This window comes from Oncorhynchus keta, chromosome 21 (genome assembly GCF_023373465.1).
Source record: "Oncorhynchus keta strain PuntledgeMale-10-30-2019 chromosome 21, Oket_V2, whole genome shotgun sequence".
NCBI lineage: Eukaryota > Metazoa > Chordata > Actinopteri > Salmoniformes > Salmonidae > Oncorhynchus > Oncorhynchus keta.
In genome coordinates, this window is record NC_068441.1 from 44554004 (window position 1) to 44569680 (window position 15677).

Below are 15677 nucleotides of genomic sequence, written 5' to 3' on the forward strand. Positions count from 1 at the left end.
AATTGTTATACACTATAGTTTCTTCAACGACGGTGTGAAAACAAATCAACCCAGCTGTCAATCAACCCAGCTGTCAATCAACCCAACTGTCAATCAACCCAATTGTCAATCAACCCAACTGTGTTCCTTCCCTGAGACGATCAGTTTCTCTTTTTAACTCTAACAACTGATAATCTATGTATCCATATCGAGTGCGGCACACTGCCTCACCTGTCTTGGTGGCACTGTAGATATTCTCTATAGGGAAAGCTGAGCCCAGTCCGTAGAGCAGGACCTTGGACAGGGCTGGGATCAGCTGGGTGGTAGTCACCAGCACATTCACACAGTTTGGTCTGAAAACAGAGAAATGTCAACACATGATATCAATATGTCATGCTAGCGTACCTGTAAATGTTAGCAACGGCTCGCAAAACTAACTCCAATTTCCTTCAAATTGCACGCAGAGTTAAAAATGGTATCCACAAGTTCATCTGTGTAACAATATGCGCTGAGAGTCGGGAAGCAAGTTCAGGGAGCAGAGTGTTTTAATAAATTAAACATCATAACACAAAACCAAGAACCTCGAACAACACAGACATTAAACAGAAACAGTGACGCCTGGGGAAGGAACCAAAGGGAGGGACATATATAGGGAAGGAACCAAAGGGAGGGACATATATAGGGAAGGAACCAAAGGGAGTAACATATATAGGGAAGGAACCAAAGGGAGGGACATATATAGGGAAGGAACCAAAGGGAGGGACATATATAGGGAAGGAACCAAAGGGAGAGACATATATAGGGAAGGAACCAAAGGGAGGGACATATATAGGGAAGGAACCAAAGGGAGGGACATATATAGGGAAGGAACCAAAGGGAGGGACATATATAGGGAAGGAACCAAAGGGAGGGACATATATAGGGAAGGAACCAAAGGGAGGGACATATATAGGGAAGGAACCAAAGGGAGAGACATATATAGGGAAGGAACCAAAGGGAGGGACATATATAGGGAAGGAACCAAAGGGAGGGACATATATAGGGAAGGAACCAAAGGGAGAGACATATATAGGGAAGGAACCAAAGGGAGGGACATATATAGGGAAGGAACCAAAGGGAGGGACATATATAGGGAAGGAACCAAAGGGAGGGACATATATAGGGAAGAAACCAAAGGGAGTGACATATATAGGGAAGGAACCAAAGGGAGGGATATATATAGGGAAGGAACCAAAGGGAGGGACATATATAGGGAAGGAACCAAAGGGAGGGACATATATAGGGAAGGAACCAAAGGGAGGGACATATATAGGGAAGGAACCAAAGGGAGGGACATATATAGGGAAGGAACCAAAGGGAGTGACATATATAGGGAAGGTAATCAGGGAGTTGATGGAGTCCAGGTGAGTCTGACGAAGCACAGGTGTGTGTAACAATGGTGACAGGTGTGCACCACAACGTGCAGCCTGGTGACTTAGAGGTCGGAGAGGGAGCACACGTGACAATCTGACTCTGAGCAAGTAGAAAAACAGAATATCGCAGTATCCCTTTAATAGATTTGGAGTACCATCCATTTATCATTTGTACCCAACTATATTATTCTGAGTGAACCTACTGTTTACATTGTTTACTATTTTCTGAATTTAGCTCAATCATATATAGATTTTTTTAAATGTTATTTCACCTTTATTTAACCAGGTAGACCAGTTGAGAACAAATTCTCATTTACAACTGCGACCTGGCCAAGATAAAGCAAAGTAGTGCGACAAAAACAACAACACAGAGTTACACATGGAATAAACAAACGTACAGTCAATAACACAATAGAAACATCTGTATACAGTGATGTGCAAATGAAGTAAGGAGGTAAGGCAATAAATAGGCCAATAGTGGCAAAGTAATTATATTTTAGCAAATTACACTGGAGTGATATATGTGCAGATGAGGATGTACAAGTAGAAATATTGGTGTGCAAAAGAGCAGAAAAATAAAAACAAATATGGGGATGAGGTAGGTAGTTGGTTGGATGGGCTATTTACAGATCAGTAACCTGCTCTGACAGCTGACGTTTCATTTGATTAGGATCTATTTTAGTCTTCATTTGGAATAATCTTCCAAGAGTCCTTAAACATTAAAATACAATTTGTAATGCGATCACATTTTGACACATAACACACTGTTACAACAGACCAGATAAAGATAAATACTCAGTCTGAACAGATCGATTGGTTCCTTCATCTACCACAGTCCTGCAAAACCTTCACATTCATTATATTTAAGTGCTAGTAAAGAATTGTTTGAAGTTATATTGAAAGGTTTCTGGTTTGCTCAGAGAAATTATTCAATTTCTTTATTGCTCTGAATCGAAATGTTATTTTGCCTATTTCTATTTTCTGCCAGATAACACATACATGTAGATGGTGGACAATCTATTCCTAGTATTTACTCAATGTCTGTCTCTTACCAACTGAATACTGTTGTGAATGGAGTTTGGCCGTTTTAAACAGTGTACATTGTGAAATAAAATAAGCATGTTTTTTCCAATTATCTTGTTGATTGATGACCACCCAAGAGCATTGTGCATGACTACAACAGAATATTCATATCTCCACCTTAAAACAATGGAGTATCTAGGGCAGTTGAGAAGGGGGTGTCCTAACCTGGAGTTTATGAGGGCCAAGGCCTTGAGAGCCTGAGTCAGCCACAGATCTGTTAGAACCTCCATCTCCCTCCGCAGCTGCAGCCACTCCTCCCGCTTGGGACTGCCCAGCAAACCTGACACAATCACAATCACACACCAATTATTCATTATGATCATGGTTATATATAGCACAAACTAATTAAACTTACATTGTGAATTTTATATCAGCTGACCACCAGAGAAGATCACACCTACACCCACACACCACACACACACACACACACACACACACACACACACACACACACACACACACACACACACACACACACACACACACACACACACACACACACACACCCACACTCCCACGTTGTTCTTAAAAGTGTTGTAGATCTCCTTCACCCTCCGGTAGCGAAAGGCCAGTTTCCTCATCCAGTCAGCCCCACCGTGGACACCTGAGCCCAGGCACAGAGTACCGGCCCCCGCAGGGCTCTGGAAACCGTCTGTGACAAAATTATACGTGCTGCAAGAAAACAACAAAAAGAGAGCATTAAAGAGAAGCATGGCCCTGGGCTATGGGCAGATCAATGGACAACTCTGGTTGAGGGCCACAGTGTCTCCTGACCCCTCCTGTCTCAGCCTCCAGTATTTATGCTGCAGTAGTTTATGTGTCGGGGGGCTATGGGCAGATCAATGTACAACTCTGGTTGATATTTGGTGGCTGTCTCAGTGGGACTTGACCAGTGCCTGTAGATACATGGAGGAGTATAATATAATTACTGAAGTAGCTGGTGTAAAGAATCAATAGAGGAATGCATTATGCAAAACCTTTTTCCAGTGGGAACCTGGACGGGAACAGACATATTATTTTTGACATCTAAAATCCTATAATAAAGAGAGTGAGGGTGAGACCATGCAAGGATAAAACAAGACTTAATTTGAATTTGACACAATACACAACAGATCAATATTAGAGGCGTGTTATATATAAGTGGGAGAACGTGAAGTATGCACATCCAGTTAGGTTAATACATATTGAAAAGAGTAACGTGCTTGAAAGCACTCAAAAATGGGGGAAGGAATGCACATACTGTTAGGCATTTGAGAAACATCTAGCACTTTCTCAAAATATTCATTCCAAACCTATCCTAAAATTCTTCATCAATTTATGTAGTTACATTTCTGGAATGAGGGAGACAGAGAGAATGTGTTATTTTGATTAGATGTTGAAGAATGATGATATTGTTAACTCTGATATATTGTGTTGCCAGAGAGAGAGAGTGAGAGAGAGAGAGAGAGAGAGAGAGAGAGAGAGAGAGAGAGAGAGAGAGAGAGAGAGAGAGAGAGAGAGAGAGAGAGAGAGAGAGAGAGAGAGAGAGACTTGTTTTCGAGGAAGAGAGCAGGACATATTTTCAATATACCTCCATTGATCCTTTTGTAAAGCCACTCAGTGCTTGTTTAAGTGTGGGGCGAGCTAAATTCAAGATGAAAAGCTGTACAGTACCTCAGGTCCTGCCCATTGTCGTCTGACGCCACGTCATCAATATGAACTTGGTCACATTCCTGGGAAAGGAGAGGGAAAGATAGTGGATATGTTAGAGAAGGAGATCCGTTTCAAAGCTGTGCATGGGCAGGTTTCTTCTTAAGGGAGCCTCAGGGAGCGATAGAACAAAAAAAAGAAGAAAACAAAAGACAACAGGGAGGCGGAAATAAGCTGCTGAGACATTCAGGCGCCAGTATGGCAGCGTACCAACTCCACCTGACACCACCATACTCCACTAATAAACCCCACTAAGATTTACACCATATCAACCTCTTTTACCAACTGCCAAAGAACCTTCAGATCTATGTCCATTAAATACAGGATTTGTGTAGTATTAAATATACTGTAGTATACAATATTAATACTGTATACTACAGTATAGTAGTACATATACTGGATGTAAATGGATTTCTGGATCATTGGTGTGTGGAAGTTGCTACAAGCTGTTACAAGGTACAAATTACTGTGGAAAAACAGCTAAGTTTCTACCTCAGACAATTCTTGAAAAGGACTTTCCCATGGTGCTCCACTACAATACACACACTATCCTCCCACCTCTCCGCCAAATCCCTTTGAATCTCCACTTCAGATCTGCTATTCTCATCTCTTCCCTTCTTTAATTCCCTGACTCCTACTTCAGTAACTACTGTCTCCTACCTCTTCTCCCACACGGCTACACCGGACTGACAGGCCGCGCTATCGCCTTTCAACCGGCCTGAGACACAGGAAGACGCTACCTCATCACGCTCTTACATCTCAGCCTCACTCCTTCCCCAATACTGTCGTAATGCTCCTCCAATGCTGTGACCCAACTCCCCCAGACACAGAGGGAATTGTTAACACGACCCACAACAGGCTAAGCTAGGGTTTTATGAGGCAGCTTTAGACCCCAGTACATCTCAACACGTCCCAAGCTAAATTGATTTAACGACATGAATGGCCGTGGACAGAGTAGTACATATCTGGCTATGTAGGGCTGGGTTTCGATGATGAATATAGACAGAGCTATCTGTGCAAAATGAGAAATATGACATGTTTCTGACTTCTCACAGGAGCTAGTTAAAATAACTACTATTCTCTTCTGTTTCATCAAGAAGCAGGGCAACTGCGGTAGAGCTCTTATGTCTTCATTGCCTACAGCTTACTTAGCCTGTGGCATCTATCATCTCTCTATTAGCAGCTTCCAAACCTGTAGAAAGATTCCTCCATAAATCAACCACAGCACACGACTAACAAAGATGGCCGCCACTATAGGCGAACTGTATGCATGAGGAACTACAGAGGCGGGCAAAAAGAAGGACCTTTAAAAGAGGGGTTTGAGAATGGCTTGGTCAGCCGTCCTCCCCTCAGGTGTTTCTTCTCCCCACAACAAATGTTCCTTTCATAGACAGACACACACCTACAATTAACAACTCACAGTGTTCCTTCTCCCCACAAGCCCAATTGAATCCTCGTCTTTGTCAGAACAAGGCAGTGGAATGCACAGAGAAAAGCTTACATGTCGTTCATGCTGGTAAAGAATACACAAGTTTAACCCTATCCCAAATTCACTTTAACAGTTAGGCTTTCAACTGGAATATACAATGTATATCCAGTGATTCATTTGTAAATAGGGAGGTGCCGGAACAAAAAGTGAGCTGAGAGGGGGGTGACCCGGGGGCCTTTGAGGTACAGGAATGTATATAAACATTTTTTCAAATAAACTTTATAATAAAGCCTTGCATGCATTTACCTCACTTTTGCGTGCTGGAAATGAGCAGTAGAGTAGAGGCACTTGCAGAAGGTGCAAACATGAGGAAAGCCTTTTGAAGCTTACGGTCTTGGAAAAATGTGTCCTTTAATGAACGCATTTCATGCAATTCCACATCATTTTAGATGACTGCTGTCTTTAGCAGAATATTTTTTAATATCTCACAAATTTTACAAACTGAGAATCTGAGATCAATAAAAACAGACTTATCTTAAATCCATCAGTAGCCTAGGTGTGCGGAGACACATATTGTACAATATGAGGAGGATAGTCTTAAAAATGCTGTCCAGTTTCACTGACTCACCCAATGACCAGGAAAAACTGAGCTCTAACTGCAGCCTTGAGTTTGTGGGAGTATGGGGGATGGAGGGATGAGCATGGGGGATGAGGATGGAGAGATGGAGGGATGGGGGTTGGAGGATGGAGAGACGGGGGGATGGAGGATGAGGGATGAGGGATGGGGGATGGGGATGGAGGTGGGAGGATGGAGAGATGGGGGGATGGAGGATGAGGGATGGGGGATGGGGATGAGGGATAGAAGGATGGGGGATGGGTATGGGGGTTGGAGGATGGAGAGATGGGGGGATGGAGGATGAGGGATGGGGATGGAGGGATGGAGGATGAGGGATGGAGGGATGGAGGATGGCGAGATTGAGGGGTGTGGGATGAGGGATGCGGGGTGGGGATGGAGGGATGAGGGATGGAGGGATGAGGGATGGGGATGGAGGGATGAGGGATGGGGGATGGAGGTGGGAGGATGGAGGTATGGGGGATGGATCTAATAAGCAATAATATGTATGATGGATGATGGCTAATAAGCAAGAGTATGGATAATGGATAATGTCATTCATTAGGTAAATAAATCTCACCTCCAGGTCGTTGAAGAATAGTCGTGAGTCGGCCAGGTTAAAGATCATCTCTTCCATCCACAGGCCCAGCGACACTGCCTTGGATGAGTCCTGACAGGAGACACATAGACATTACATTACAAGGTTAACACAGCTGTATGTACCAGGATGTACTGTCATAACTCTACTTCCACGCTTCGTTTTCACTCAGGGCTCTATTCAATCTGTACTGTTGAAATGTAAAGGTAATTTCCTATTGAGCCGACATCTACAGCGATTAACCTGAATGCAGTCTCTGCTAATGTGGGAACATTGCCGGCTACCCGGGCTATTTGCATTGTGTTCTTTTACGCTGCTGCTGCTCTCTGTTTATCATCTATACATAGTCACTTTAACTATACCTACATGTACATATTACCTCAATCAGCCCGACTAACCGGTGCCCCCGCACATTGACTCTGTACTGGTACCACCTGTATATGGCCTCTCTACTGTTATAGCCTCGCTACTGTTATAGCCTCGCTACTGTTATAGCCTCGCTATTGTTATAGCCTCGCTACTGTTGTAGCCTCGTTACTGTTGTAGCCTCATTACTGTTATAGCTTCTCTACTGTTATAGCCTCGCTACTGTTATAGCCTCTCTACTATTATAGCCTCGTTACTGTTATAGCTTCTCTACTGTTATAGCTTCTCTACTGTTATAGCCTCGCTATTGTTATAGCCTCGCTACTGTTGTAGCCTCGTTACTGTTATAGCTTCTCTACTGTTATAGCCTCGCTACTGTTATAGCCTCTCTACTATTATAGCCTCGTTACTGTTATAGCTTCTCTACTGTTATAGCTTCTCTACTGTTATAGCCTCGCTATTGTTATAGCCTCTCTACTGTTATAGCCTCGTTACTGTTATAGCCTCTCTACTGTTATAGCTTCTCTACTGTTATAGCCTCTCTACTGTTATAGTCTCGCTACTGTATATAGCCTCTCTACTGTATATAGCCTCTCTATTGTTATAGCCTCACTACTGTTATAGCCTCTCTACTGTTATAGCTTCTCTACTGTTATAGCCTCGCTACTGTTATAGCCTCTCTATTGTTATAGCCTCACTACTGTTATAGCCTCTATGTTATAGCCTCTACTGTTATAGCCTCTCTACTGTTATAGCCTCTCTACTGTTATAGCCTCTCTACTGTTATAGCCTCTACTGTTATAGCCTCTCTACTGTTATAGCCTCTCTACTGTTATAGCCTCTCTACTGTTATAGCCTCTCTACTGTTATAGCCTCACTACTGTTATAGCCTCTCTACTGTTATAGCCTCTCTACTGTTATAGCCTCTACTGTTATAGCCTCGCTACTGTATATAGCCTCTACTGTATATAGCCTCTCTATTGTTATAGCCTCGCTACTGTTATAGCATCTCTACTGTTATAGCCTCTCTACTGTTATAGCCTCTCTACTGTATATAGCCTCTCTATTGTTATAGCCTCGTTACTGTTATAGCCTCGCTAATGTTATAGCCTCACTACTGTTATAGCCTCGCTATTGTTATAGCCTCTACTGTATATAGCCTCGCTACTGTATATAGCCTCTCTACTGTTATAGCTTCTCTACTGTTATAGCTTCGCTACTGTTATAGCCTCTCTACTATTATAGCCTCGCTGCTGTTATAGCCTCTCTACTGTATATAGCCTCTCTATTGTTATAGCCTCTACTGTATATAGCCTCTCTACTGTTATAGCCTCTCTACTGTTATAGCCTCTCTACTGTTATAGCCTCTCTACTGTATATAGCCTCTCTATTGTTATAGCCTCGCTACTGTTATAGCCTCTCTACTGTTATAGCCTCTCTACTGTTATAGCCTCTCTACTGTATATAGCCTCTCTATTGTTATAGCCTCGCTACTGTTATAGCCTCGGTACTGTTATAGCCTCGCTACTGTTATAGCCTCGCTACTGATATAGCCTCTCTATTGTTATAGCCTCGCTACTGTTATAGCCTCGCTACTGTTATAGCCTCGCTACTGTTATAGCCTCTCTATTGTTATAGCCTCGCTACTGTTATAGCCTCTCTATTGTTATAGCCTCGCTACTGTTATAGCCATGCTACTGTTATAGCCTCTCTATTGTTATAGCCTCGCTACTGTTATAGCCTCGCTACTGTTATAGCCTCTCTATTGTTATAGCCTCGCTACAGTTATAGCCTCGCTACTGTTATAGCCTCGCTATTGTTATAGCCTCGCTACTGTATATAGCCTCTCTACTGTATATAGCCTCTCTACTGTTATAGCTTCTCTACTGTTATAGCCTCGCTACTGTTATAGCCTCTCTACTGTTATAGCCTCTCTACTGTTATAGCCTCTCTACTGTTCTAGCTTCTCTACTGTTATAGCATCGCTACTGTTATAGCCTCTCTACTGTTATAGCCTCTCTACTGTTATAGCCTCGCTACTGTTATAGCCTCGCTACTGTTATAGACTCGCTACTGTTATAGCCTCTCTACTGTTATAGCCTCTCTACTGTTATAGCCTCGCTACTGTTATAGCCTCTCTACTGTTATAGCCTCACTACTGTATATAGCCTCTCTACTGTTATAGCCTCTACTGTTATAGCCTCTCTACTGTATATAGCCTCTCTACTGTTATAGCCTCTCTACTGTTATAGCCTCGCTACTGTTATAGCCTCTCTACTGTTATAGCCTCACTACTGTATATAGCCTCTCTACTGTTATAGCCTCTCTACTGTTATAGCCTCTCTACTGTTATAGCCTCTCTACTGTTATAGCCTCTCTACTGTTATAGCCTCGCTACTGTTATAGCCTCACTACTGTATATAGCCTCTCTACTGTTATAGCCTCTCTACTGTTATAGCTTCTCTACTGTTATAGCATCGGTACTGTTATAGCCTCTCTACTGTTATAGCCTCGCTACTGTTATAGCCTCTCTACTGTATATAGCCTCTCTACTGTTATAGCCTCGCTACTGTTATAGCCTCTCTACTGTATATAGCCTCTCTACTGTTATAGCTTCTCTACTGTTATAGCCTCACTACTGTATATAGCCTCTACTGTTATAGCTTCTCTACTGTTATAGCCTCACTACTGTATATAGCCTCTCTACTGTATATAGCCTCTCTACTGTTTATAGCCTCTCTACTGTTATAGCCTCTCTACTGTATATAGCCTCTCTACTGTATATACCCTCTACTGTATATAGCCTCTCTACTGTTATAGCCCTCTACTGTATATACCCTCTCTACTGTATATAGCTTCTCTACTGTTATAGCCTCACTACTGTATTTAGCCTCTCTACTGTATATAGCCTCTCTACTGTATAGAGCCTCTCTACTGTATATAGCCTCTCTACTGTATATAGCCTCTACTGTATTTAGCCTCTCTACTGTATATAGCCTCTCTACTGTATATAGCCTCTCTACTGTATTTAGCCTCGCTACTGTATATAGCCTCTCTACTGTTATAGCCTCTCTACTGTATATAGCCTCTCTACTGTATATAGTCTCTACTGTATTTAGCCTCTCTACTGTTATAGCCTCTCTACTGTATATAGTCTCTCTACTGTTATAGCCTCTCTACTGTATATAGCCTCTCTACTGTATATAGCCTCTCTACTGTATTTAGCCTCGCTACTGTATATAGCCGCTCTACTGTTATAGCCTCTCTACTGTATATAGTTTCTCTACTGTATATAGCCTCTCTACTGTATGTAGCCTCTCTACTGTATTTAGCCTCTCTACTGTATTTAGCCTCTCTACTGTATTTAGCCTCTCTACTGTATGTAGTCTCTCTACTGTATTTAGCCTCTCTACTGTATATAGCCTCTCTATTGTTATAGCCTCGTTACTGTTATAGCCTCGCTAATGTTATAGCCTCACTACTGTTATAGCCTCGCTATTGTTATAGCCTCGCTACTGTATATAGCCTCGCTACTGTATATAGCCTCTCTACTGTTATAGCTTCTCTACTGTTATAGCTTCTCTACTGTTATAGCCTCGTTACTGTTATAGCTTATCTACTGTTATAGCTTCTCTACTGTTATAGCCTCGCTATTGTTATAGCCTCTCTACTGTTATAGCCTCGTTACTGTTATAGCCTCTCTACTGTTATAGCTTCTCTACTGTTATAGCCTCTCTACTGTTATAGTCTCGCTACTGTATATAGCCTCTCTACTGTATATAGCCTCTCTATTGTTATAGCCTCACTACTGTTATAGCCTCTCTACTGTTATAGCCTCTCTACTGTTATAGCCTCTCTACTGTTATAGCCTCGCTACTGTATATAGCCTCTCTACTGTATATAGCCTCTCTATTGTTATAGCCTCGCTACTGTTATAGCATCTCTACTGTTATAGCCTCTCTACTGTTATAGCCTCTCTACTGTATATAGCCTCTCTATTGTTATAGCCTCGTTACTGTTATAGCCTCGCTAATGTTATAGCCTCACTACTGTTATAGCCTCGCTATTGTTATAGCCTCGCTACTGTATATAGCCTCGCTACTGTATATAGCCTCTCTACTGTTATAGCTTCTCTACTGTTATAGCTTCGCTACTGTTATAGCCTCTCTACTATTATAGCCTCGCTACTGTATATAGCCTCTCTACTGTATATAGCCTCTCTATTGTTATAGCCTCTACTGTATATAGCCTCTCTACTGTTATAGCCTCTCTACTGTTATAGCCTCTCTACTGTTATAGCCTCTCTACTGCATATAGCCTCTCTATTGTTATAGCCTCGCTACTGTTATAGCCTCTCTACTGTTATAGCCTCTCTACTGTTATAGCCTCTCTACTGTATATAGCCTCTCTATTGTTATAGCCTCGCTACTGTTATAGCCTCGGTACTGTTATAGCCTCGCTACTGTTATAGCCTCGCTACTGATATAGCCTCTCTATTGTTATAGCCTCGCTACTGTTATAGCCTCGCTACTGTTATAGCCTCGCTACTGTTATAGCCTCTCTATTGTTATAGCCTCGCTACTGTTATAGCCTCTCTATTGTTATAGCCTCGCTACTGTTATAGCCATGCTACTGTTATAGCCTCTCTATTGTTATAGCCTCGCTACTGTTATAGCCTCGCTACTGTTATAGCCTCTCTATTGTTATAGCCTCGCTACAGTTATAGCCTCGCTACTGTTATAGCCTCGCTATTGTTATAGCCTCGCTACTGTATATAGCCTCTCTACTGTATATAGCCTCTCTACTGTTATAGCTTCTCTACTGTTATAGCCTCGCTACTGTTATAGCCTCTCTACTGTTATAGCCTCTCTACTGTTATAGCCTCTCTACTGTTCTAGCTTCTCTACTGTTATAGCATCGCTACTGTTATAGCCTCTCTACTGTTATAGCCTCTCTACTGTTATAGCCTCGCTACTGTTATAGCCTCGCTACTGTTATAGACTCGCTACTGTTATAGCCTCTCTACTGTTATAGCCTCTCTACTGTTATAGCCTCGCTACTGTTATAGCCTCTCTACTGTTATAGCCTCACTACTGTATATAGCCTCTCTACTGTTATAGCCTCTCTACTGTTATAGCCTCTCTACTGTATATAGCCTCTCTACTGTTATAGCCTCTCTACTGTTATAGCCTCGCTACTGTTATAGCCTCTCTACTGTTATAGCCTCACTACTGTATATAGCCTCTCTACTGTTATAGCCTCTCTACTGTTATAGCCTCTCTACTGTTATAGCCTCTCTACTGTTATAGCCTCTCTACTGTTATAGCCTCGCTACTGTTATAGCCTCACTACTGTATATAGCCTCTCTACTGTTATAGCCTCTCTACTGTTATAGCTTCTCTACTGTTATAGCATCGGTACTGTTATAGCCTCTCTACTGTTATAGCCTCGCTACTGTTATAGCCTCTCTACTGTATATAGCCTCTCTACTGTTATAGCCTCGCTACTGTTATAGCCTCTCTACTGTATATAGCCTCTCTACTGTTATAGCTTCTCTACTGTTATAGCCTCACTACTGTATATAGCCTCTCTACTGTTATAGCTTCTCTACTGTTATAGCCTCACTACTGTATATAGCCTCTCTACTGTATATAGCCTCTCTACTGTTTATAGCCTCTCTACTGTTATAGCCTCTCTACTGTATATAGCCTCTCTACTGTATATACCCTCTCTACTGTATATAGCCTCTCTACTGTTATAGCCCCTCTACTGTATATACCCTCTCTACTGTATATAGCTTCTCTACTGTTATAGCCTCACTACTGTATTTAGCCTCTCTACTGTATATAGCCTCTCTACTGTATAGAGCCTCTCTACTGTATATAGCCTCTCTACTGTATATAGCCTCTCTACTGTATTTAGCCTCTCTACTGTATATAGCCTCTCTACTGTATTTAGCCTCGCTACTGTATATAGCCTCTCTACTGTTATAGCCTCTCTACTGTATATAGCCTCTCTACTGTATATAGTCTCTCTACTGTATTTAGCCTCTCTACTGTTATAGCCTCTCTACTGTATATAGTCTCTCTACTGTTATAGCCTCTCTACTGTATATAGCCTCTCTACTGTATATAGCCTCTCTACTGTATTTAGCCTCGCTACTGTATATAGCCGCTCTACTGTTATAGCCTCTCTACTGTATATAGTTTCTCTACTGTATATAGCCTCTCTACTGTATGTAGCCTCTCTACTGTATTTAGCCTCTCTACTGTATTTAGCCTCTCTACTGTATTTAGCCTCTCTACTGTATGTAGTCTCTCTACTGTATTTAGCCTCTCTACTGTATATAGCCTCTCTATTGTTATAGCCTCGTTACTGTTATAGCCTCGCTAATGTTATAGCCTCACTACTGTTATAGCCTCGCTATTGTTATAGCCTCGCTACTGTATATAGCCTCGCTACTGTATATAGCCTCTCTACTGTTATAGCTTCTCTACTGTTATAGCTTCGCTACTGTTATAGCCTCTCTACTATTATAGCCTCGCTACTGTATATAGCCTCTCTACTGTATATAGCCTCTCTATTGTTATAGCCTCTACTGTATATAGCCTCTCTACTGTTATAGCCTCTCTACTGTTATAGCCTCTCTACTGTTATAGCCTCTCTACTGTATATAGCCTCTCTATTGTTATAGCCTCGCTACTGTTATAGCCTCTCTACTGTTATAGCCTCTCTACTGTTATAGCCTCTCTACTGTATATAGCCTCTCTATTGTTATAGCCTCGCTACTGTTATAGCCTCGGTACTGTTATAGCCTCGCTACTGTTATAGCCTCGCTACTGATATAGCCTCTCTATTGTTATAGCCTCGCTACTGTTATAGCCTCGCTACTGTTATAGCCTCGCTACTGTTATAGCCTCTCTATTGTTATAGCCTCGCTACTGTTATAGCCTCTCTATTGTTATAGCCTCGCTACTGTTATAGCCTCTCTATTGTTATAGCCTCTCTACTGTATATATCCTCTCTACTGTTATAGCCTCTCTACTGTATTTAGCCTCTCTACTGTATATAGCCTCTCTACTGTATATAGTCTCTCTACTGTATTTAGCCTCTCTACTGTATATAGCCTCTCTACTGTATATAGCTTCTCTACTGTTATAGCCTCACTACTGTATATAGCCTCTCTACTGTATATAGCCTCTCTACTGTTTATAGCCTCTCTACTGTTATAGCCTCTCTACTGTATATAGCCTCTCTACTGTATATACCCTCTCTACTGTATATAGCCTCTCTACTGTTATAGCCCCTCTACTGTATATACCCTCTCTACTGTATATAGCTTCTCTACTGTTATAGCCTCACTACTGTATTTAGCCTCTCTACTGTATATAGCCTCTCTACTGTATAGAGCCTCTCTACTGTATATAGCCTCTCTACTGTATATAGCCTCTCTACTGTATTTAGCCTCTCTACTGTATATAGCCTCTCTACTGTATATAGCCTCTCTACTGTATTTAGCCTCGCTACTGTATATAGCCTCTCTACTGTTATAGCCTCTCTACTGTATATAGCCTCTCTACTGTATATAGTCTCTCTACTGTATTTAGCCTCTCTACTGTTATAGCCTCTCTACTGTATATAGTCTCTCTACTGTTATAGCCTCTCTACTGTATATAGCCTCTCTACTGTATATAGCCTCTCTACTGTATTTAGCCTCGCTACTGTATATAGCCGCTCTACTGTTATAGCCTCTCTACTGTATATAGTTTCTCTACTGTATATAGCCTCTCTACTGTATGTAGCCTCTCTACTGTATTTAGCCTCTCTACTGTATTTAGCCTCTCTACTGTATTTAGCCTCTCTACTGTATGTAGTCTCTCTACTGTATTTAGCCTCTCTACTGTATATAGCCTCTCTATTGTTATAGCCTCGTTACTGTTATAGCCTCGCTAATGTTATAGCCTCACTACTGTTATAGCCTCGCTATTGTTATAGCCTCGCTACTGTATATAGCCTCGCTACTGTATATAGCCTCTCTACTGTTATAGCTTCTCTACTGTTATAGCTTCGCTACTGTTATAGCCTCTCTACTATTATAGCCTCGCTACTGTATATAGCCTCTCTACTGTATATAGCCTCTCTATTGTTATAGCCTCTACTGTATATAGCCTCTCTACTGTTATAGCCTCTCTACTGTTATAGCCTCTCTACTGTTATAGCCTCTCTGTATATAGCCTCTCTATTGTTATAGCCTCGCTACTGTTATAGCCTCTCTGTTATAGCCTCTCTACTGTTATAGCCTCTCTACTGTATATAGCCTCTCTATTGTTATAGCCTCGCTACTGTTATAGCCTCTACTGTTATAGCCTCGCTACTGTTATAGCCTCGCTACTGATATAGCCTCTCTATTGTTATAGCCTCGCTACTGTTATAGCCTCTGCTACTGTTATAGCCTCGCTACTGTTATAGCCTCTCTATTGTTATAGCCTCGCTACTGTTATAGCCTCT

General features: G+C 41.8%; 1 pseudogene; it reads right to left on the reverse strand.

Annotated features, from left to right (window-relative positions):
* The window catches only part of LOC118400606 (eyes absent homolog 2-like), a 73034-nt pseudogene that overhangs the window by 2837 nt on the left and 54520 nt on the right, over positions 1-15677 (reverse strand).